Source organism: Schistocerca americana, chromosome 8, assembly GCF_021461395.2.
Source record: "Schistocerca americana isolate TAMUIC-IGC-003095 chromosome 8, iqSchAmer2.1, whole genome shotgun sequence".
NCBI lineage: Eukaryota > Metazoa > Arthropoda > Insecta > Orthoptera > Acrididae > Schistocerca > Schistocerca americana.
In genome coordinates this window covers 359,016,174-359,038,157 of record NC_060126.1, presented here as the reverse complement: position 1 = coordinate 359,038,157, position 21,984 = coordinate 359,016,174, and the positions used below count along the sequence as shown (strand labels likewise).

Genomic DNA, 21,984 nt, shown 5'->3' with positions numbered 1-21,984 from the left:
CTACTGGAAACATCCTACCACGCTGCACGAGCTTGAATCGGCTACATGTGTGGCATCCGAATCCGTTTCCGTTGAGGCATTATGATATGTGATGGCAAATTTCATTGTTCGCTTGCGCCAGCTCCGTACTGCGAGTAGTGAATAATTCTAAAAGATTCTGATGAGATTGCAGAGGGCGAGTTTAATTATGCACGCTGATACTGTACGAGCTGCACAGCCTACAGCGCCATCTGTTAACAGCTTTTCGAATTATTTCGAAACTTCTACCTAAAATTCCTTCATCTTTCAGAATAAACGTACCGTTTGTTGCACTCGTCTGTTGATCTTAGTTTTCGACACACTTAACTTTGAAATCATGGACTCATTCGCTGAACACCCTAAAAATCGCACAATTACAATAGCAGCTTTAAGCCCCTATCAGATAGTTTGGTTGTTGTGGCACAGCGACTGTCAATGAGGGCAAACAATTGCTGTAATTCCGCATTCAGAACACTTGATAATGGTTTAAAGCCGCAGTTGCACTTGTCGGATTTACAACATACATATGCAATCAAGGGCGAGGATAGTTGATCGAAATATTCAACGTATCTGTGACCCAAAATAACAAACTATATCAATTAAAAATTCATCCAATCCCCTGGCTCCGGGAACGATTTTGGGAACGATTCCTATAATTATAAGGCAAACACTGGAACCGATAATTCTCTCCCAAGTCTTCTCAATTGGAAACCCCTCTGTTCCAGTCTCCGTTCGACTGGGGATTTACTGAAGACTGCAGAGTTCTACAGTTATTCGGAACGGGCACTTAACTATAAGAAAAAGCTTGCACCGTAACAACCCGAAAATTCCTCAGTCCCATGCCTAGTTCACAGGGCTTAGATAAGAACTGAATCCTATAACAGACCACCCACCCTCCTGGGTGACAGATGTAGATTTAAAAAATCCACCCACTTGAAAATGTTAGCCTCACTTGAACGCTTGAAACGAAAGCGTGGTGGCAGCTTTCACTGCATAACAATATGTCAGTCTATAAATGTCATAAAATCGTTATACCAGTTCCAGGTGATCAACATTATTCAATATTATTTCCCTCTTGATCGCTATTCAAGAACAAATATACTGATTTAATTCATTGAGGTGACAACACGCGAAGGACACCGTAATATCGTGTAAGACCACCTTTGTACGGTGAAGTGCATCAATCGAGGTGGCATGGATTTAATAAGTCGTTAGAAGTCTCCTGCAGAAATATTGAGCCATGTTGTCTCTATAGCCGTCCATAATTGAGTGTTGGCGGTGCAGGATTTTATACACGAACTGTCCTCTCGGTCTTTTTTGTTTTGTTTTGTCATTAGTCTTCTGACTGGTTTGATTTGATGTGGCCCACCACGGATTCATCTCCTGCACTAACTTCATCTCAGAGTAGCACTTGCAACCTACTTACTCAATTATTTGCTGGATGTTTTCCAGTCTCTGTCTTCTTCTACAGATTTGGTCTCTACAGCTCCCTCTAGTACCATGGAAGCCATTCTCTCATGTCTTAAGAAATGTCCTATCATCCTGTCCCTTCTTCTCAGTGTTTCCCACACATTCCTTGCTTCTCCGATTCTGCGCAGGAACTCCTCATTCCTTATCTTATCAGTCCACCTAATTTTCAACATTCGTCTGTAGCGTGACATCTCAAATGCTTCGATTCTCTTCTGTTCTGGTCTTCCCACAATCCATGTTTCATTACCACACAATGCTGTACTCCGGACGTACTTTCTCAGAAATTTATTTCTCAAATTAAGGCCTATGTTTAATAACAGTAGACTTCTCTAGCACAGGAATGCCGTTTTTGCCATTGCTAGTCTGCTTTTGATGTCCTCCTAGCTCCGTCCGTCATTAGTCATTTTACTGCCTAGGTAGCAGAAATTCTTAACGTCATCTACTTCGTGACCATCAATTCTGATGTTAAGTTTCTCAATGCTCTCATTTGTGCTACTTCTCATTACTTTCTTCTTTCTTCGATTTACTCACAGTCCATATCCTGAGCCGGCCGGAGTGACCGTACGGTTCTAGGCGCTACTGTCTGGAACCGGGCTACCGCTACGGTCGCAAGTTCGAATCCTGCCTCGGGCATGGATGTGTGTGATGTCCCTAGGTTAGTTAGCTCTAATTAGTTCTAAGTTCTAGGCGACTGATGACCTCAGAAGTTAAGTCGCATAGTGCCCAGAGCCATTTTAACCATTTTGGAGTCCATATCCTGTACTCATATTATTTATTCCGTTCAGCAGATTATGTAATTCTTCTGCACTTCCACTCAAGATAGCAATGCCAATGTCATCATCGAGTCGTATCATTGACGTACTTTCACCTTGAATTTTAATTTCACTCCTGAACTTTTCTTTTATTTCCATCACTGCTTCTTCAATGTACAGAGTACAGATTGAACACTTGGAGAGGGGGGGGGGGGGGAGACTACATCCCCTGTCTTACACCCTTTTTAATACGAGCACATCGTCCTTAGTCGTCCATTCTTATTGTTCCCTCTCGGCTGTTGTACATATTGTATATGACCCGTCTCTCCCTAAAGCTTACCCCTAATTTTATCAGGATTTCGAACATCTTGCACTATTTTACATTGTCGAATGCTTTTTACAGGTCGACAGATCCTATGAATGTGTCTTGAAGTTTCTTTAGTCTTGCTTCCATTATCAACCGCAACGTCAGAATTGCCTCTCTCGTGCCTTTTCTTTTTCTAAAGCCGAACTGATCGTCATCTAGCACATCCTCAATTTTCTTTTCCATTCTTCTGTATATTATTCTTGTCAGCAACTTGGATGCATGATCTGTTACCTGATTGTGCGATAATTCTCGCACTGGTCAGCTCTTGCAGCCTTCAGAATTGTGTGGATGATATTTTTCCGAAAGTCGGATGGTACGTCGCCAGACTCATACATTCTACACACCAAACTAAATAGGAAGTGCAGGGACAGGCGCTTCTGTTCGGAACCGCGCTACTGCTACGGTCGCAGGTTCAAATTCTGCCGCGGGCATGGATGCGTGTGATGTCCTCAGGTTAGTTCGGTTTAATTAGTTCTAAGTCTAGGCGACTGATGACCTCCAATGTTAAGTCCCATAGTGCTCAGAGCCATTTTTTGCAGGGACAGGACCTCTCGATTACCTCCGATAAATATTCGATGGGATTCATGTCGGGCGATGTGGGCGACCATGTTATCAGTTCAAGTAGTACAGAATGTTCTTCAAACCAGTTGTGAACAGTTGTGGTGCGATGGCATGCCCTTTGTATTCCATAAAAATTACATAGTTGTTTGGAACCATGAAGTGTATGAAGAGCTGCAAATGGTCTCCAAGTAGCCGAACATAATCATTTCCAGTCATTGATCGGTTCAGTTGGACGAGAGGGCCCAGTCCATTTCATATAAATACGGCCCACACCCTTATGGATCCACCACCAGCTTGCGCAATGCTTTGTTGACATCTTGGATCCATGGCTTCGTGGGGGCTGCACTTCACTCGTACGTTAAAATCAGCTCTCACCAATTGAAATCGGGACTAGTGTGAACAGGCCGCGATTTTCCAGTAGCCTAAAGCCCAACCGACATAGTCACGAGCTCAGGAAAGGTAATGCAGGCGACTTCGTGCTGTTAATGAGGGCACTCGCGTTAGTTGTCTGCTGCCATAGCCCATTAATGCCAAATTCCTCCTCCCTGTCCTAACGGATACGTTCGTCGTACGTCCCACACTGATTTCTGCGGTCATTTCACACAGTGCTGCCTGTCTCTAAGTAAACGCCGCTGCTCTTGGTCGTTAAATGAACGCCCTCGGCCACTGCGTTGTCCATGGTGAGATGTAATGCCTGAAATTTGGTATTCTCGGCACACTCTTGACACTATGGACCTTGGAATCTTGAGTGCCTAACGATTTCCGAAATGCAATGTCCCATGTGTCCAGCTTCAGTTACCGTTCCTTTTTCAAAGTCTGTTAACTCCCGTCGTGGGGCCACAACCACATCAGAAACTTTTTCACGTAACTCACCTGAGTACAAATGGCAGCTTCTCCAATGCACCGCTCTTTTATGCCTTGTGTACACTGTACTTCCGTCGTCGGTACATGTGTATATCACTATCCCATGAATTCAGTCACCTCAGTCCATTTCAGTACCCAACCCGCCAGGGCAGCCGAGCGCGCTAACGCGCTGCTTCCTGGACCCGTATCGAATCCGCCCGGCGGATTAACGACGATGGCCGGTGTGCCGGCCAGCCTGGATGTGGTTTTTAGTCGGTTTTCCACATCCCGCTAGGTGAATACTGGGCTGGTCCCTACGTTCCACCTCAGTTACACGCGTCGCAGACATTTGCCACACACGTCCGCACTATTTCACGATTTACACTGGACACAGACAGTTGGGGTACGCTGATTCCGTCCTTGTGTGGGGGGGGGGAAGGGGGTACGCGGTGGCGGCAGGAAGGGCATCCGGCCATCCCTAACACTAACATTGCCAAATCCGTTGTAACCATGCCGATCCTGCGATCGCTGCGGGACTATGGCGTAAGCGAAAGAAAGAAAGAAATTCCATTTCAGTACCCGTATACCATGGTGATGATACAAAAGATTAGGACCACCTACCACTGAACGCCGCTTGGTGGGGTTTCGGGCATATCACGTGGTAAGAAAGTATATAAACGGAGTAGAGACGAGATGGAGGCCATGCTGGCTACGATATGAGCTGCAGGCGGGAATCCACTGACATCATCATTAGTCAATCAACTCATTGCTGAGTGTCGTGACCTCACTTCTTCATTAATTTCTTAAGGAACTGAACCTTCGGCTAGACATCTCCATCCACAGGTCTTCTTAATACAATATAATGAGATGGACTGGTAATCTTCTTTGCTTGATCCGACCATGTTCTTGCTGTACTTCCTTGGGGTCTTCTGCCTTCCATTTTGTCTTGCAAGATGATCTTTTCTAAATTATCCCCTTCTCTTCTCAAAATGTGCCCAAGGAACTGTAAGTGTCTTTGGATGACACGAGAAGATTGCTTGGTTAGTCAGTTAGTTAATTCCACAGATCATATGAACGAATTTTTAACAAAAAGATGCGGAACGTATCAATTTACAGGATATGTATAGATTATTAGCGTTAGCAGTAATACAGACATTATTATTTTTAGTCATACTCAGGCAAGTACATTTAATTTTTTTCTTTTATCTTACTGTCAGTTTTTAAGTAGAATTTCGTCAACGGAATAGGAGGAGTTGTCCAGGAGAAATGATTTTAAAGTAGATTTAAACCTGCTTCGCTATCTGTGACACATTTTATGTTATAGGGCAAACTATCAAATATTTTTGTCGCCTTTCTGAGCCAACGACAGCTTGAACAATGGGTAATAAACTTAACTTTTTACTAGCGAATGTATGTATCGTGAGGTGCAGTTAAAATGCCTAGCTCCTTGAAGAGGTACATACATGACGTTCTTTAATCGTATATTTGCTGCTACGTTTAGAAAGTGATTGTTAAAAGTACCTTCAACATTTGAATTATCTGCCACAACTTTCTTATTTAGTTTACTTGTTATGGAATCTTGTACACTGACTTGCTGCCCTGTATCCCGTTTGCTAATGTCCCATATAGTTTTAATCATATTATCTGCATTACTTATTTCTGTCAGGAGATGCATACTTCAGGACATTGTAATGAATTTCCTTAAAATACTAGAGTATTTTTGGTAATACGCAGGTAATGTCGGATATTGACTTGCTTGGCGTTTGCATAAATTCCCTTTTCATCTTACATGAGATTTTAATTCCCTTAGTTATCCACGGCTTATCTTCTTGTGACGCTAAATTCTTCTTTAATGGAAACACTGGTGCTCCTTTCTGTCCATGGCACACGTGACATCTTCCGCCAACACCCCATCTGCAAGCCATCAATTCGACTGTTGTCACTAGCTTTCACGATCCAGCGAGTTCGAAAAACGGCGGACTGTTACGGCAGGAGGTCGCAAACGATGAAGCTGGTGACAGTTTACGCGCTATCGTCGTGAGCGACTACAGAAAGTGGTTGATAGACGGCGTAACCACGAGTAAGCGACGAGGTGTTACGGGTTCGTCGCTCACAACAGAGCTTGGAGGTTGGAGTCTTGCCCACTCTTTCAAACAGAATAGGAACCTGTTTTTGGCAGATATCGTAGCAGAGCACAATGTTGGTGCTAGTACGAGTATTGCGGAGTAAAACACTCAGCGCACATAGCAGTGCAAAGGTGTTAGGCCCAGATGAGATTCCTATAAGATTCTACAAAGATTATGCGAAAGAAATTGCTCTCCCTCTAGCAGCAATTAATCTTAGATCCCTTGACCAGCGAAGGGCACACAGCGACTCGGAGAAAGCGCCGGTCATTCCCGTTTCTTAACATGGGCCGTTTGCAATCATTCTTGGCAATCATATACAATCGCTCACTTGACGAAAGGTCTGTTCCTAAAGACTGGAAAGTTGTACGGTCAGAGCAATATTCAAGAAAGATATAGGAGTAACCCATTGAATTACAGACCCATATCACTGACCTCAACTTGCAGTAGGATTTTGGAGCATATACTGCACTCGAAACTTATAAATCACCTTTAAGAAAATGAATTATTGATACATAACCAACACAGATTGAGAAAATACTGTTCTTCTGCAACACAGCTAGCTCTTTATTCCCATGAAGTACTGAGTGCTGTCGACAAGGGATCTCAGATCGATTCTATATTCCTAGATTTCCAGAAGGCTTTTGATACAGTTCCTCACAAGCGACTATTAATAAAATTGCGTGCATATGGAGTATCGCCTCAGTTGTGTGACTGGATTCGTGATTTCCTCTCAGAGAGGTCACAGTTCGTAGTGGTAGACGGTAAATCATCGGCTAGAACGCAAGTGATATCTGGCGTTCCGCAAGGTAGTGTCATAGGCCCTCTGCTGTTCCTGATTTACGTAAATGATCTAGGTGATAATCTGAGCAGCTCCCGTAGATTGTTTGCAGACGATCAGTTGCAATTACAAAATGATCTAGAGGGTATTTCTGTATGGTGCGAAAAGTGGCAATTGGCACTAAACAAAGAAAAGTGCTAGGTCATCCACATGGGTACTAAAAGAAATCCGATAAATTTTGGATATACGATAAATAGTACAAATCTAAGGGCTGTCAGTTCGATTAAATACCTAGGAATTACAATTACGAGCAACTTAAATTGGAAAGAACACATAGATAAAATTGTGGGGAAGGCGAAACAAAGACTGCGCTTTGTTGGCAGAACACTTAGAAGATGCGACAAATCCACTAAAGAGACAGCCTACATTACACTTGTCCATCCTCTGCTGGTATATTGCTTCGCGGTGTGGGATCCTTACCAGATGGGATTGACGGGGGACATCGAAAAAGTGCAAATAAGAGCAGCTCGTTTCGTGTTATCTCGCAATAGGGATGAGAGTGTCACTGATGTGATATGCGAGTTGGGATGGCAGTCACTGAAACAAAGGCTGTTTTCTTTGCGGCGAGATCTATTTACGAAATTTCAATCACCAACTTTCTCTTCTGAATGCGAAAATATTTTGTTGACACCCACGTATGTAGGTAGAAGTGATCATCATAATAAATTAAGAGAAATCAGAGCTCCAACGGAAAGATTTAGGTGTTCCTTCTTCACACGCGCCATTGGAGAGTGGGATGGTAGAGAAGTAGTATGAAAATGGTTCGATGAACCCTCTACCAGGCACTTACGTGTGATTTGGAGAGTAACCATGTAGATGTAGATAGATACACACATTTACAGACAAATGTCGTTGACGTCAATCTGTTGTAGAAGTCTGGAACATGTTTTATGATCAAGAATTATGACGCTTTTAGAGAATTCAAATCTTTTCTATGAAAATTAACATGATTCCGCAAACAGAGACCTTGAGAAGTTGGGCTCCCTCTGTTCTTCCATGAAATCCAACGCTCTGTAGTCAACGACGCTCAGGCTGACGCCGAATACCTAAATTTCAGTAAGGCCGCACTGCCATTAAGTGAAAAAAAAAGAAAAGAAAACAAAAATGAGATTATCGAACATCGGAGCAGGTTTGCGACTGGCTTCAAGACCTCCTTGCGGATAGAACTCAATACATCGCTCCCAACGGAATAAAATCAACAGATGTAAAAGTAATTTCCGGAATACCCCAACGAAGTGTGATAGGACCGTTACTGTTTACAATATATGTACTATATATAAATGATGTAGTAGAAAGCGTCGGATGCTCCTTAAGGCTGTACGACGGTGATGTGGTTGTGTATAATACAGTAGCAACATCAGAAGTTAGTAACGAGTTTCAGAATGACCTCCAGAGAGTTGATGAATGGTGCAGGCTCTGGCAGTGCAAAAAACGGGCACTGCAGCGACAACAGCAGCTATGAAATACATTAAATGTATCCGCAATTGCGAATATGAACAACCATCGTCCGCAGAATGGAATGACGACAGTGAAAATTTGTGCCGAACTGGGATTCGAACCCGGGTTTCCCGTTTAGCGCGAGCGGTCGCCTTACAATTTTTTCTTTTTTTTAATCTCATTGTGTTCGGTATTGTTCGTTGCATGCATTAGGGGCGGATGGCCCATGAGACTCGTTGAAGTTTTTTTGCAGAGGGCATCTAACCTTCGGTCCGAATACGCTGAGCTACCATGCCGGCACCATTAGGCGTCCATGGACGACTCACCGTTATACCCAAACTTCCTTATCTCGTCAACCATACGTCTACAACCTATACTCGTTCATCCGTTATGTATATTCCCATACAGGCGAGATATTTACTTGAAAGTAGCTTGCCCGATGTCGGTGGATACATATGATATTCCGAATTACGATGCAATGTTACTGCATGCATATTCAAAGGATTATTTCCATCTGGCGCTGAGTCATGCATGGATAGACTATTAATAAGGCGACCGCTTGAGACAATAGTGAAATCCAGGCTCGAGTCCCAGACCGGCACAAATTTCTATCGTTGTCATTCCATTCTACAGCCGATGGTTGTCCATATCCGGAATTGTGAATACACTTAATGTATTTCATAACGGCTGCAGTCGCCGCAGTACCTGTTCCTTTGGACATGCATGCATAAGGGTCAAAGGTGGACCAATGCATTATCGACTTGCTCCATTTGTGAAACTGTTTCTGTAGAGTCCACCAGTGCCAAACCGAGTAACTGCATGCATAAGGGCCGGAATTGGCCCAACGCGTTATTTACTAACTCCGTTTGTGAAGCTCTTTGTCTTGATAAATTATCCAATTTTCACAAATTGTAGTCGTTTGTTTTTCTGTAGGTCTACATCACATCAACAGTTTTCAGTCCCATACCGATAATTCCTTCATAGTGCGTCGTTTATTTATTTATTTTTTGTATTAGAGGCTATATGTCACTGCTTTGCACAGCTCTGCATGTTGAAAGCAGCATCTTATGCCAGTTGTGTGTATGTGTGTGTGTGTGTGTGTGTGTGTGTGTGTGTGTGTGTGTGTGTGTGTGTGTAATGCTTCCTTTTCGCCTGTGGTAAGCTATAAATCTAATAAAACTGTCTGTTACTAGTTTTGACAGACGTGTACATTCGTATTTTATATGTTAATCTTTTCACTAGCTCTCTCCAGACCTGGTCCGAGAACCGGTGTCCAGGCGAATGTGGCTAAATAAGAGCACTTGCTTGCATACTGCTGCATTGGAGGCGCCCTTTAGAAAACTATGACCTGCCGCAGGTACTCCGACAAGCCATACAGGGGTAATCTGGACCTGATCGATTGGTCGGTCCTTATTGAGGACAAGGCGATTCGCGTAATGCGTTTCACCGACAGAGGGCTTAGAAAGTGGATCCACACCGGAGATAGCCTTTACGCCTTTGATAGTGCACGTTGGATACGCGTACCTAGCCACGAGGTGAGGGAACCAATGTTGAATACTGAAGTGGAAATCATATAGTTTGAATTTCATTCCTGCACTGCACTTCACATCGTTATCGGGAAAATGCAGAGGAAGTAAAGGCATACTGTAAGAAGTTGTAGGCCTATGATGCGAGAGCCGGCGGCGGTGGTCTAGCGGTTCTAGGCGCTCAGTCCGGAACCGCGAGACTGCTACGGTCGCAGGTTCGAATCCTGCCTCGGGCATGGATGTTTGTGATGTCCTTAGGTTAGTTAGGTTTAAGTAGTTCTAAGTTCTAGGGGACTGATGACCTTAGAAGTCAAGTCCCATAGTGCTCAGAGTCATACTACTATGATGCGAGAATTCCTGTCCTGCGTGTGAGTTGTGTACATTCCTGTCTTGCATGAGATGGAAAATCTCTACGACATTTCTTTGCAAGCTAGAAACATAAGAGCAGCTGTAATGCTTAAAGGAATTCTGTACGAATTACGCCCATAAGCATTTGCAAAGGGTCTTACTAAAATAAAATGTTCACCTTTGACTTCTCTCCACATATCACAGACTCCTTTCTATGGTAACGTGATTCATGTATGGTAACTATTACTTTTACCTACTTCGAAGAATGTTGTACTATCTACATCATCCAATATTGTATTATGTCTGAATTTGTCCGGTGAGTAAACGTCGATAAAGTCACTGCCAGTGGTTTTGCAGTTTTTTTCAGAGTTGCCAAAGGTAAAGCGTAGTGGGAGAACATGTGTTGAATCAGGAAGTGCAGGAGAAAGCATGTCACACTAAAGCAGATAGTCGTGTCTTGACTCTCGGCCTGACAGAAGTATGCCATCAGTTCAGGTATCAGAAATAACAAAATCAGAATTAGTGCGTCTCAATTACACATTTCCACTATTCATAAAAAAAACAAAAAAAAAAAAACAAAACAGAAGGGCAGCGTTTAACGTCTACGGATAGAGTTATAGCTCCAACTCAGTTGGCCAGCGAACCATATCGTCGATACTTTGGTGCAATACAACTGCTCATACTCTGCGAGGTAGTGTAATGCTAACTCACTGGACTTGTATTCGAGAAGACGCAATTTCAAATTTCCGTTCGCTCATCAAAACTGAAGTTTCCCGTGATTTCCCTAAATCGCATAAGGCTAAATCCAGCGACGAATCCTGTGTTTGCTCTCCGTCTATAATGATCACGCTGTCGGCGGGACGCTAAACCCTAATATTGCCTCCTCCCTTTACAACTTCTCATGAGTGTAAGCATTTTCCCATAATAAACGAAATGCGAAGAAACTTCTATTTATTTTATTTTATTTACTTTATTTTCACTTTTTAGTTTCGTAGGGCAAAATTGGGGAACAAATCTCCAAAGTCATGGAACGCGCCAGTACATGAAATTACAACATAAAAGTAATAACAGACAAAATAAAATGTTTATGAACCCAAAAAAAGTCAAGCCATTAGTTTAAGTAAACACAATCAACAATACCATAAGAATCTGCTTAATTTTTCAAGGAACTCCTCAGCGGAATAGAAGGAGTTACCCATGAGGAAACCCTTCAGTCTCTATTTGAAAGGGGCGTGGATTGCTGCTGAGACTTTTGAACTCTTGTTGTAGCGCATTGCAAAGGGCTGAAGCAGTATACTGCACACCTTTCTGCACAAGAGTTAAGGAAGTGCGATCCAGATGTAGATTGGACTTCCGCCGAGTATTAACTGAGTGAAAGCTGCAAATTCCTGGGAGCTGATATTATTAACGGGAAACGACAGTAAAGAATATATGTACTGAGAGGGAAATGTCAAAATACCCAGACTAGCGAACAGGAGTCGACAAGAGATTCGCGAACTTACGTCATTTATTGCTCGAACTGCCCGTCTCTGAGACAAAAATACCCTTAGAATCGGAAGGGTTACCCCACAATATAATACCGTACGACATATGCGACTGAAAATAACCAAAGTAGGCTAATTTTCGTGTTGAACAATAACTTACTTTACATACCGTTAGAATGGTAGAAATGGCAGCATTAAATCTTTGAACAAGATCCTGAATGTGGGCTTTCCACGACAGTTTACTATCATCTGAACACCTAGAAATGTGAAATGTTCAGTTTCACTAATAATATGCCCATTCTGTAAAATTAAAACGTCGGATTTTGTTGAATTGTGTGTTAGAAGCTGAAAAAATTGAGTCTTACTGTGATTTAGCGTCAGTTTATTTTCCACAAGCCATGAACTTACGTCATGAACTGCTCTATTTGAAACAGTCAATGTTGCACACAACATCCTTCACTACCAAGCTAATGTCATCAGCAAATAGAAATATTTTAGAATTACCCGTAATACAAAATGGCACATCATTTATATAAATAAGGTGCAAGAGTGGCCCCAACACTGATCCCTGGGGCACCCCCCTATTTGTCCGTATCCACTCAGACCCCACATCACAGCCATTCTCAACACTGTCAACAATGACCTTTTGCTGTCTGTTAAAGTAGGAGGTGAACCAATTGTGAGCTACTATCTGTATTCCGTAATGGTCCAACTTCTGGAGCAATATTTTGTGATCAGCACAATCAAACGCCTTAGTTAAATCCAAAAAATATGCCTAGCGTTCGAAACCTTTTATTTAAGCCATCCAGTGCCTCACACAGAAAGGAGTTAAACGACTTCTAAAGCCACAATTATTAGGTTAGTGGTTGAATTCGTAGTCTTCTTTATGTTTGTATTTCGGTTCCTGCGCGTTAAATTATCAATTTTCATTTTTTATTTGTGGTTCACTGTTGCTATTTGAGTTTACATACTGTCATTTCGTTTGGAGATAGTGAGTGGAGCTGCGAACTCTAGAAAACGGAGTGCCAAGTGGAGCAGCGTCTATTACTGAGCTGCCTCGTTCTGTTAGAATCACTGAAAGAACGCTCGATGAACGGCAGCGTACAGCATGGGGGCGCCGTTATGTTGCGAAACCGCAGCGGGTAACGTGTAGCATTTAAGAGCTCCTCGTCTGGTTTCGAACCGGTGTACACCGAAAACAAGCTGATCTGTTCGGGTGGCAAGTTTCCGCATTCTCGAGGCACGAGCTCGGCAGGTGCAGCGCGGCTGTTAACTTTCGCTGCTCTGTTGCAGAGGCGCGAGTTCTCGGTCAGTGAGCACGTCTACGTTTCACGGTTTTGTGATTCGTCTGCTTTCTAACTGTCCAGCAATAATATTGACTTCATGCTTCATTTCTTCATAAGCGAGTGAGAGGGGACATGGGCTGAGATGGTTGTTGCTTAAGGGCATTTAATATCGAGCTTATCAGAATCCATGCTTTAATAACACGGGAAAACTATTGGTGAAAGACAAAAATTGTATTATATCAATAGCAACATGAACTATTTCATAGTTTGTTATTTTGTCAGGGCGAACAGTACTAAAATAACTGTTTCCCAACGTTTCAGAGATGACGTATAAAAGTTTACGTACATGATACGTAGAGCTCTTGAAAGTCGGTGTTCACAGACAGCTACTTCACGCGCAGCCGCAGCAAGCAAGCAAGAATGAAACTGAATCAGTGCTTACATCATTAAAGAGTAAACATTCCTTTGAATATGATGAAACTTCAAGTAGAATTATCCACACCAGTGCATCACATTTTAGTTCTGTACTCAATCACCATTGCAGTTTGTGTTTCAGGTGTGATCAGTTACCTGACAGATGGAAATACTCGTTAGTAATACCATTTCATAAAAATTCCCAGTTTATTTGTTACCAGTGTTCTGGAAAATTTCTGAGAAAACAATATACGAGAGTAGTGGTGGATAATGTGAGTAAATGTAAATTGCTATCAGATTCTCAGGATAGGTTCCGGAAGGGAGTATACTTCAGAAAATGCTATTTATTCTGTTCTTTGTGAGGCACCAACAGCGCTAAATGAATGCATTTAATTGTGTTGATCATACAGCACTCCTGCAAGAGTTGGAACATTATGGAATTAGGGGAAAAGATCGAGAACTGTTCACATCATATTTCGAAGATAGGCAGAAGATTGTCACCTGGTGTCAACAAATAGGTAAGAGGCTTGAATCTGACTGGGGTCATGTAATGTTGCTGTGGCACAGGGATTTGTTCTGGATCTCATTTCTTCATACATGGTGGCCCACTTAAATTTTTCATCGCAAATATCTCTGGAACAGAAATAGGTATTGAAGAACGACATTCATTACTACGAATGTAAGACAGGGCTCATGAAAATAAGTAGTGAGACATTCTAAAATGTAAGCAAATATTAGTTTGCAAACAAACTCATGATTTTAAATGGACACCTCGTATTGTTTCTTACACAATCAATAACATGAAAGGTCACAAAAAATGGCGTTGTTTGCATCGCAATACGCCATTTATATCCCGAGAAATTGCAAAGCGAACTTGACGCTTGAAATGAACGAAACGTGCCGCTAGTGGACATCTCGAGATGCAAGCGTGAATCCCACGTTGCTCCTAATTGCGATGTAACTGACGTGCGTAATCGTACTTTCACTGTTGTCACGAAGGTTGAAAGGTATAATAGGGTTGAAACTTCCTGGCAGATTAAAACTGTGTGCCGGACCGATACTCGAACTCGGGACCTTTGCTTTTCGCGGGCAAGTACTCTACCAACTGAGCTACCCAAGCAAGACTCACGCCTCGTCCTCACAGCTTTAATTCCGGCAGTACCTCGTCTCACACCTTACAAACTTCACAGAAGCTGTCCTGCGAGGACTGGGCGCGAGTCGTGCTTAGGTTGCTCAGTTAGTGGAGCACTTGCCCGCGAAAGGCAGAGGTCCCGAGTTCGAGTCTCGGTCCGGCACACAGATTTAATCTGCCAGGAAGTTTCATATCAGCGCACACTCCGCTGTAGCGTGAAGGTTTCATTCTAGAAACATCCCCCAGGCCGTGGCTAGGCCATGTCTCCGCAGTATCCTTTCTTCCAGGAGTGCTAGTTCTGCAAGGTTCGCAGGAGAGCTTCTGTGAAGTTTGGAAGGTAGGAGACGAGGTAATGGCGGAATTAAAGCAGTGGGGACGAGGCGTGAGTCGTGCTTGGGTAGCTCAGATGGTAGAGCACTTGCCCGCGAAAGGCAAAGGTCCCGAGTTCGAGTCTCGGTCCGGCACACAGTTTCAATCTGCCAAGAAGTTTCATATCAGCGCACACTCCTCTGTAGGGTGAAGGTTTCATTATAATAATGGGGTTTCCCCCCACACAAACTGACATGTGGGGATCATGCTTGCATGTCGGAATGTGTAATACCGACGGGTTTTGTTTATTTCAAGCGTCAACTTCGCTTTGTAACTTCTTGGAACATGAGTGACTTATTTCGATTCATTTGGTGATTTTTCATGTTTTGATTGCGTAAGAAATAATTGGGAGTGTCCATTTTGAAAAACGAAAGATTATATTGAAACTTACATCTGCTATGTTTTAGAATGTCTCATAGTGTTTACTTTCATGAGCTCCTGCCTTACACTCAACTACGTGAAAGCCGTTTTTCCGTATCTGTTGATATTTGCGCTGAAACGTTTAAGTGGCCCACTCTATAAATATTCGGTGAACTCAATAAAACCGACAAACTGCAGGGACGGATTTCTGACTGGAAATGTAGGAAGAAAGGTCCTGTGAACGTGTGTCGGGAAATGGACGATGTGCGTGCAACGGCAACAAAAAAATGGTTCAAATGGCTCTGAGCACTATGGGACTCAACTGCTGAGGTCATCAGTCCCCTAGAACTTAGGATTACTTAAACCTAACTAACCTTAGGACATCACACACATCCATGCCCGAGGCAGGATTCGAACCTGCGACCGTAGCAGTCGCGCGGTTCCAGACTGTAGCGCCTAGAACCGCTCGGCCACTTCGGCCGGCGCAACGGCAACAAATCGTCCCGGAACACAGTACAGAGCTCCATTGCACCCACGTCACAACAGATGTTCAAAGTGGCCTGCATGGGATGCAACGCACGCGTTCACATGTCGCATCATGGATTGCCTCACTCTTCTGCAAGTTCAGGCCTCTTTCCGAATAGCGTCGCAGGCGTAGAACCCAATTCTCCAAAAATCTGGTGTACGCACAGTCCGCTGCCTCCCTGCACGTTCGTCTGTCTGAAAGGGCCCATGATCACACAAGGGCCCAAAAAAGGCCCTATGTCTGTGAAGGTACTTGTTTTGGTGTCGGGGTGCTGAATCTCGACCATTCTGCTGTTTACAGTACGCTGCGTGAATCACACAGCCTGTAACACACGAAAGTGGCCAGAGGAACTTTCACTCGCCAGCGCCATCTACAGTGACAATCTTGAATTTCGGGACACACGTTCATGGAACCTTTGTTCCCCCATATCCAGCCAGAAATCGGTCCCTGCAGTTTGTCGTGTTTATTAATGTTCACTTTGTATATAATTAATCCGCCACAAAGTATTGCAGGTGGCTCAGAGGTGTTTTTCTTTACGGATAACGTAGTGTTACAGTGCTAGACGTGGAACGTAATGTAAGTGATGTAGCTAACAGGATAGTCCCTAACATCAGAACGTGGTTTTAGGAGAACAACTAACGCATAATTCTAACAAATCAGAACGTGGTTTCCAGAGAACAACTAACGCTTAATTCTAACAAATGCAATTGCCAGTGTTCCTGACACGGAACCCTTGTAAAAGCGAAATTTTATCTTCCCATGGCGGTCAGCAGTCAGTGAAATCAGTCATTTTAAATTCTTAGGACTGAGCATAGATGGAAGTTTATTTTGGGAGTATCAAGTTCAAGATGCTATGTAAAACTCAATGATACCAGCTGCATTATAAGAATGAGCTCCACTCTCTTTGACACTAAAACAGTGAGGCTTGTTCACTTTGCTACCTTTCATTCTGTTATCTCCTATGGTATTATATTTTGGGACAATGTTGTGCACCAAATAAGAACATTCTTAGTCTAGAAATGAGCAGTTAGACTAATCTACGGCATCAGAGAACTTCGTGTAGGCCGTTCTTCAGGTGTCTCGGAATTCCAACTCTACCGCACCTTTACATGTATTGCATCAAAGGATTTGTTGTTCACAGTGTTGGTTCATTCTGAAGAAACTGCAACTTTGAGCTATTGAATACTAGGCGGGGAAAAAGATATAGACTTGGGTAACACCTCCTCGAGGACTTTACAGAAAGGTGTGCACTCTTCAAAAGATTTCTTTTTCATTAGTCTTCCAGTAGAACTGGAAAAGAACTGTGATAAACCCGAAGTGTTCATAATAAAATTTGAAATGTTTCCTTGTGACATACTCATGATCTGTGCAGGAGCTCTTGACAGCTCTGTGAAGTGTTATTTATTTGTACACTCTGTTTTCTCGTGTTTTACCAATTATTTAATTCTTTGTTTATAAAATTTCTAATCAGCATTCAGTAAATTATTTACTGCATGTTTCCATGAAGAAGTAGCTTCGGCTGCATGGTCTCATGGAACTTCGTAAAGAAATAAATATTTCATTGAAACAGTAGATGGGAACCAAATACCTTTATTTTCCTTCAACGTAATCTTAATTGGCCACAGAATGCTTTAGATGATCTTTATCAGCTGAAAGCGAAGGCCTGTTTTTTAATTAATCTAGGGATTTATATTACACGTATTTGGCTATGAGCCTAAATGTTATACAGGCTAATATACACCATAATCATGATGTTTGCTTCCCCTATTCCGGCTTGAACCTATAGCGTCAGGTCTCAGTCCATGTGATGATGGTTTAGAGGTGTTTATAATTAAACTTTGGCTACTTGAGCCAGTGGGACAACGCCCTTGCCGCAGTGGATACACCGGTTCCCGTGAGATCACCGAAGTTAAGCGCTGTCGGGCGTGGTCGGTACTTGGATGGGTGACCATCCGGGCCGCCATGCGCTGTTGCCATTTTCCGGGGTGCACTCAGCCTCGTGATGCCAATTGAGGAGTTACTCGACCGAATAGTAGCGGCTTCGGTCAAAAATACCATCTTACGACCGGGAGAGCGGTGTACTGACCCCATGCCTCTCCTATCCGCATCCTCCACCGAGGATGACACGGCGGTCGGATGGTCCCGGTAAGTCACTTTTGGCCTGAAGACGGAGGGCTTTTTTACTTGAACCAATGCAGACAGAAAGCTATTTACCGCATGGATAGCCAACATTTTAGAAACGATTTTTATACTGTGGACTGTTGGATCTGCGTTGTAGTATTAGTGTCATGACTTGCTCTTAGGTGCCGGTACTAGCACGGCGATGTAGGGTTGAAACGCAAGCATCAGTGCGCATTACAGTTGCAGACAGTCAACGTGGGTGTGGACAAGGAGCAGGAGATTAGTGTTTAACGTCCCGTCGACAACGAGGCCATTGGATTGCAAGCTCGGATTAGGGAAGGATTGGGAAGGAAAGCGGCCGTGCCCTTTCAAAGGAACCAACCCGGTATTTGCCTGAAACGATTTAGGGAAATCACGGAAAACCTAAACCAGGGTGGCCGGAGACGGGTTTGAACTGTCGTCCTCCCAAATGCGAGTCCTCGAGCGGTGTGGACAAGGCCAGAAGATCTTTACTCCTAAAGATGTTTTATCGGAACAAATGCAGTGGTGCTGCGGCTTTTCGCGAGTATCGACGCATTAAAGAAACACGGAGAGGTCATCCTTCCGCACCGGGGGCTGGAGAGCGTAATTCGGAAGTTCGAATTAAATGACGATATGGGAACTGCTCCCGGGAGAGGTCGACGCCGAACTGCGCCGGAAATTCTTGAAGAAGTTACTGTTGGCACGGCTGAGGATGCTGAACGCAATGTACAATGTCCAAGCAGTGGACGACCTGTGTCACGACAGGTGAACATTAGTCCACCGTTGTTTCTGGCAGCAGTAGGGCAATCAGTCTCTAGTGCGATTCCAGGCTGTCGTGTATGCAGACATTTGTCACACCGAATAACGTTTGTAATCTGGAACGTAAAGATGGTACGCAGTTAACAAATGTTATCCTTCCGAGAGGTAATTAAATTGCGCTCCTTTCAACGGTTCATTAGTTATGTCTCTTCCATATGTCTTTACACATGTTTCACAACTCATTGTCCTACGATCACTGGTTTCTTGTGGGTCCTCCTCAAGTTGCGTAAGTTTATCTCTAAATCATGAGTGACTATGAACTCATCATAAGTATCCATTAATGATGCTTTCCGTCTGGCAGCCAGTTACTTCGGAACGAATAGGAGACAGAGATCGCGCTTACCCATTTCCATAAACGATGAGTTCAGTCTTCACTGATTCTGAGTTCATCTGATTTTAGTTTCAGACACAGTCGTCACTCTTTTGCCTAAAAGGACCGCATTTACTCCATGTTATCCGTCGTTAAATTTGTTGTCAGTCGAGCTGAACAGGTGCGTCGTCAACAGTTTCCTAGTCAGTTGTCACAATTTCTGCTCAGACCTTTTGCTTCGTGCACTTACACCAATTTTGCATGTTTTCGTCATTTTTATTGAATCTTGATGTTTAGGGTTGTTGTTCCATTGAAGTAATCTACCATAACATGTCTGCATCAGACAAATCTAATTCAAATTAGTCTCTGTCGCTACATGTACGTGCTAATGTTTGCGTTTTTAATACGTGTTGTCACTTCAATCATGCTGCAGCCACTGAATCTCTAAGACACGCATTATAACCCTAAAATACAGAAAGATTCAAACGAAAGCAAACTCTTAAAATTAAATATGGAGATGCTTAATGTCATGATCAACCAGACCTCTCCCCACTTTATCACTGTGCGAAGAAATTTCGACAACACAGTAGAGTCCTCTGTTTAGAAGAAAACGGGGGAAAGCTCCTCATTTAAACTACAGCCTACTCCAGTCATTGGATGAGGTACAAACAGTGAAAATGTATTTCAGTTTCCGTACGTGTGGAGGTAGCCCACAGATTTGTTGTGGCTATGTAGGGACTTCAGAGAGTAAGTTACACGTGTCTTCCCACGCTAAGACTAATGTGCAACAAGAGGGACGCGTTGTCAGAAGCGTTTACATGTTCCGGATTTCCTGCACAGTTCTACGGCGGTACGGATAACAAGTCTATCATAGGGTGCAAGTGACTTGGCACGCCACCTGGAAACATACTCCAGAGTTGAAGTACGAGGGACAGTTTTCCCATTTACGTCCTATTATTTCGTTCAACCTTGCGAGGTAACCGCCACCATGAAGCCCTCAGGCCACCTCCATCACATCATCACCTCCATCGGTTCTCTGAATTCCTGCGATTCAAAATACACAACGCAACACCAACAATTATTTATCGATAGGGGTTGTCGAGCGACTGGCTCGATATCTTTCGCTACATATGATTAGTTAATCGTGGCGCAGGGTTGAAGCAACGCGGTATGACGTACACATATCTGTCATACAGGGTCAGTTCTACTCGATACCCAGCCTGATTTAAGATGTTTCTGGCAGAAATGGCAACTACATGTACTACATTGCGCATCTTTTTACCCCTAAATGGTTAAAATTGCTCTAAGCGCTATGGGACTTAACATGTGAGGTCATCAGTCCCCTAGAACTTAGAACTATTTAAACCTAACTAACCTAAGGACATCGGACATATCCAAGCCCGACGCAGGATTCGAACCTGCCGTCGTAGCAGTAGCGCGGTTCCGGACTGATGCTCCTAGAACCGCTCGGTCACAGCGGCTGCCTTTTACCCCTAAATACCCTATAAATTTAATTATGTGCCGTATTTTACAGACTATAAGACTCTACGGATTATAAGATGCGTTTTGATTTTCAAGCAATTTTTAAGAAATAACTATTTTACTATTTTTATTATTAGACTGCAAAACCAGACTAAAAAAAGAAACGTTGTTTATAAAAGCTAACTGACCTTTAGAATTTCTGAAAATCGTTATCTTATAGTATTGACCATTTTGCATTCAGTCCTCTACTTGCACATTTCGTCTTCCTCATTTTTTGCAGTTCTTCTTTACTAGCCCGTCAATCAAGATCGTTTTTTTTTCTGTTGGTGGAGGGCCGAAATGCCGCCCAGCTGCTCTATTTTCACGTTCTTCTGCATATCCTATTACTTTTAATTTATAGTCTGCATCATATGAATATAATGAAGCAACCCACTATCATCCAGAAATTAAGAAGTAGGAGACTGCAATGGGCTGGACATGTGGCTAGAATGGAAAACAACAGAATCATCAAGAAAGCATTTGAAGGAACTCTCCAGGCAACAAGACAATTGGGCCGACCTCGTACAAGGTGGGAGGTGACATAGAGAAGGACATCGCAGCATTAGGAATTTCCGCAGAGTGGGGAAAGTCTGCGAAAGATAGAACGCCGTGGAAACAGGTCGTGGATGCAGCGCGTGGTCTACAGGACCTGTCATCGCTGAGAAGAAGAAGAAGAAGAGGAAGAAGAAGAATCATATGAACACATTTTATTTTTTTCCATTACGAAACTAACTACTAACTAAAATATCGTGCTGTTACTGATAAGACAAATCACTTTCAGTTCAAGTTCACTGGTACTGTTGAGGGGCTAAACAATGTTCTGGGTTTGTGATGGCGGGGCGGGAGGGAGACAGTGTTAGCAAGCTTGTGAATCCGCGCAACTCATGTTCGTCGCATCGGTGCACTGTTGCTGCCTGTTGAATCCAATATTGCCAGATATAGTTTTCCCGCGGCATCGAATATATGGCCGTTTTTAAGGCTGGTGGGAATTTTAAATCAAACACTGGACATTTTTATATTAACTTCTAGTGCAAGATGCATCTGAGGCAATTTTTGAAAGAAAAAAGTGCATCTCGTAGTGCGTAAAATACGGTATTCTTCCTGTTACACTGCGAATGCACAGTATGTAAAATGTCGCTATTCTCCCTGCTGCCGCAATTTTCACGGCCAGCAGTGTGCGATGCGTGCGGCAGCCTCAGTAATAAGCCATTGAGATAGCGCGATATGCACAGCCTTTGCCGTAGCAGGCCGGACGCTGTTTTTCTGATGCAGCAGGAGGCTGGTTTTTACCTCGTAGTTCGACGCCGACCAGCTCCGCGCGGCCCCAGAGCCAGG

General features: G+C 43.3%; 1 long non-coding RNA gene and 1 pseudogene across 1 annotated transcript in view; one reads left to right on the top strand and one right to left on the bottom strand.

Annotated features, from left to right (window-relative positions):
• LOC124545104 overlaps positions 1–21,984 on the bottom strand; it is a 566,221-nt gene that overhangs the window by 98,695 nt on the left and 445,542 nt on the right. The window lies entirely within an intron of this gene.
• LOC124546170 lies at positions 17,716–17,833 on the top strand (annotated as a pseudogene).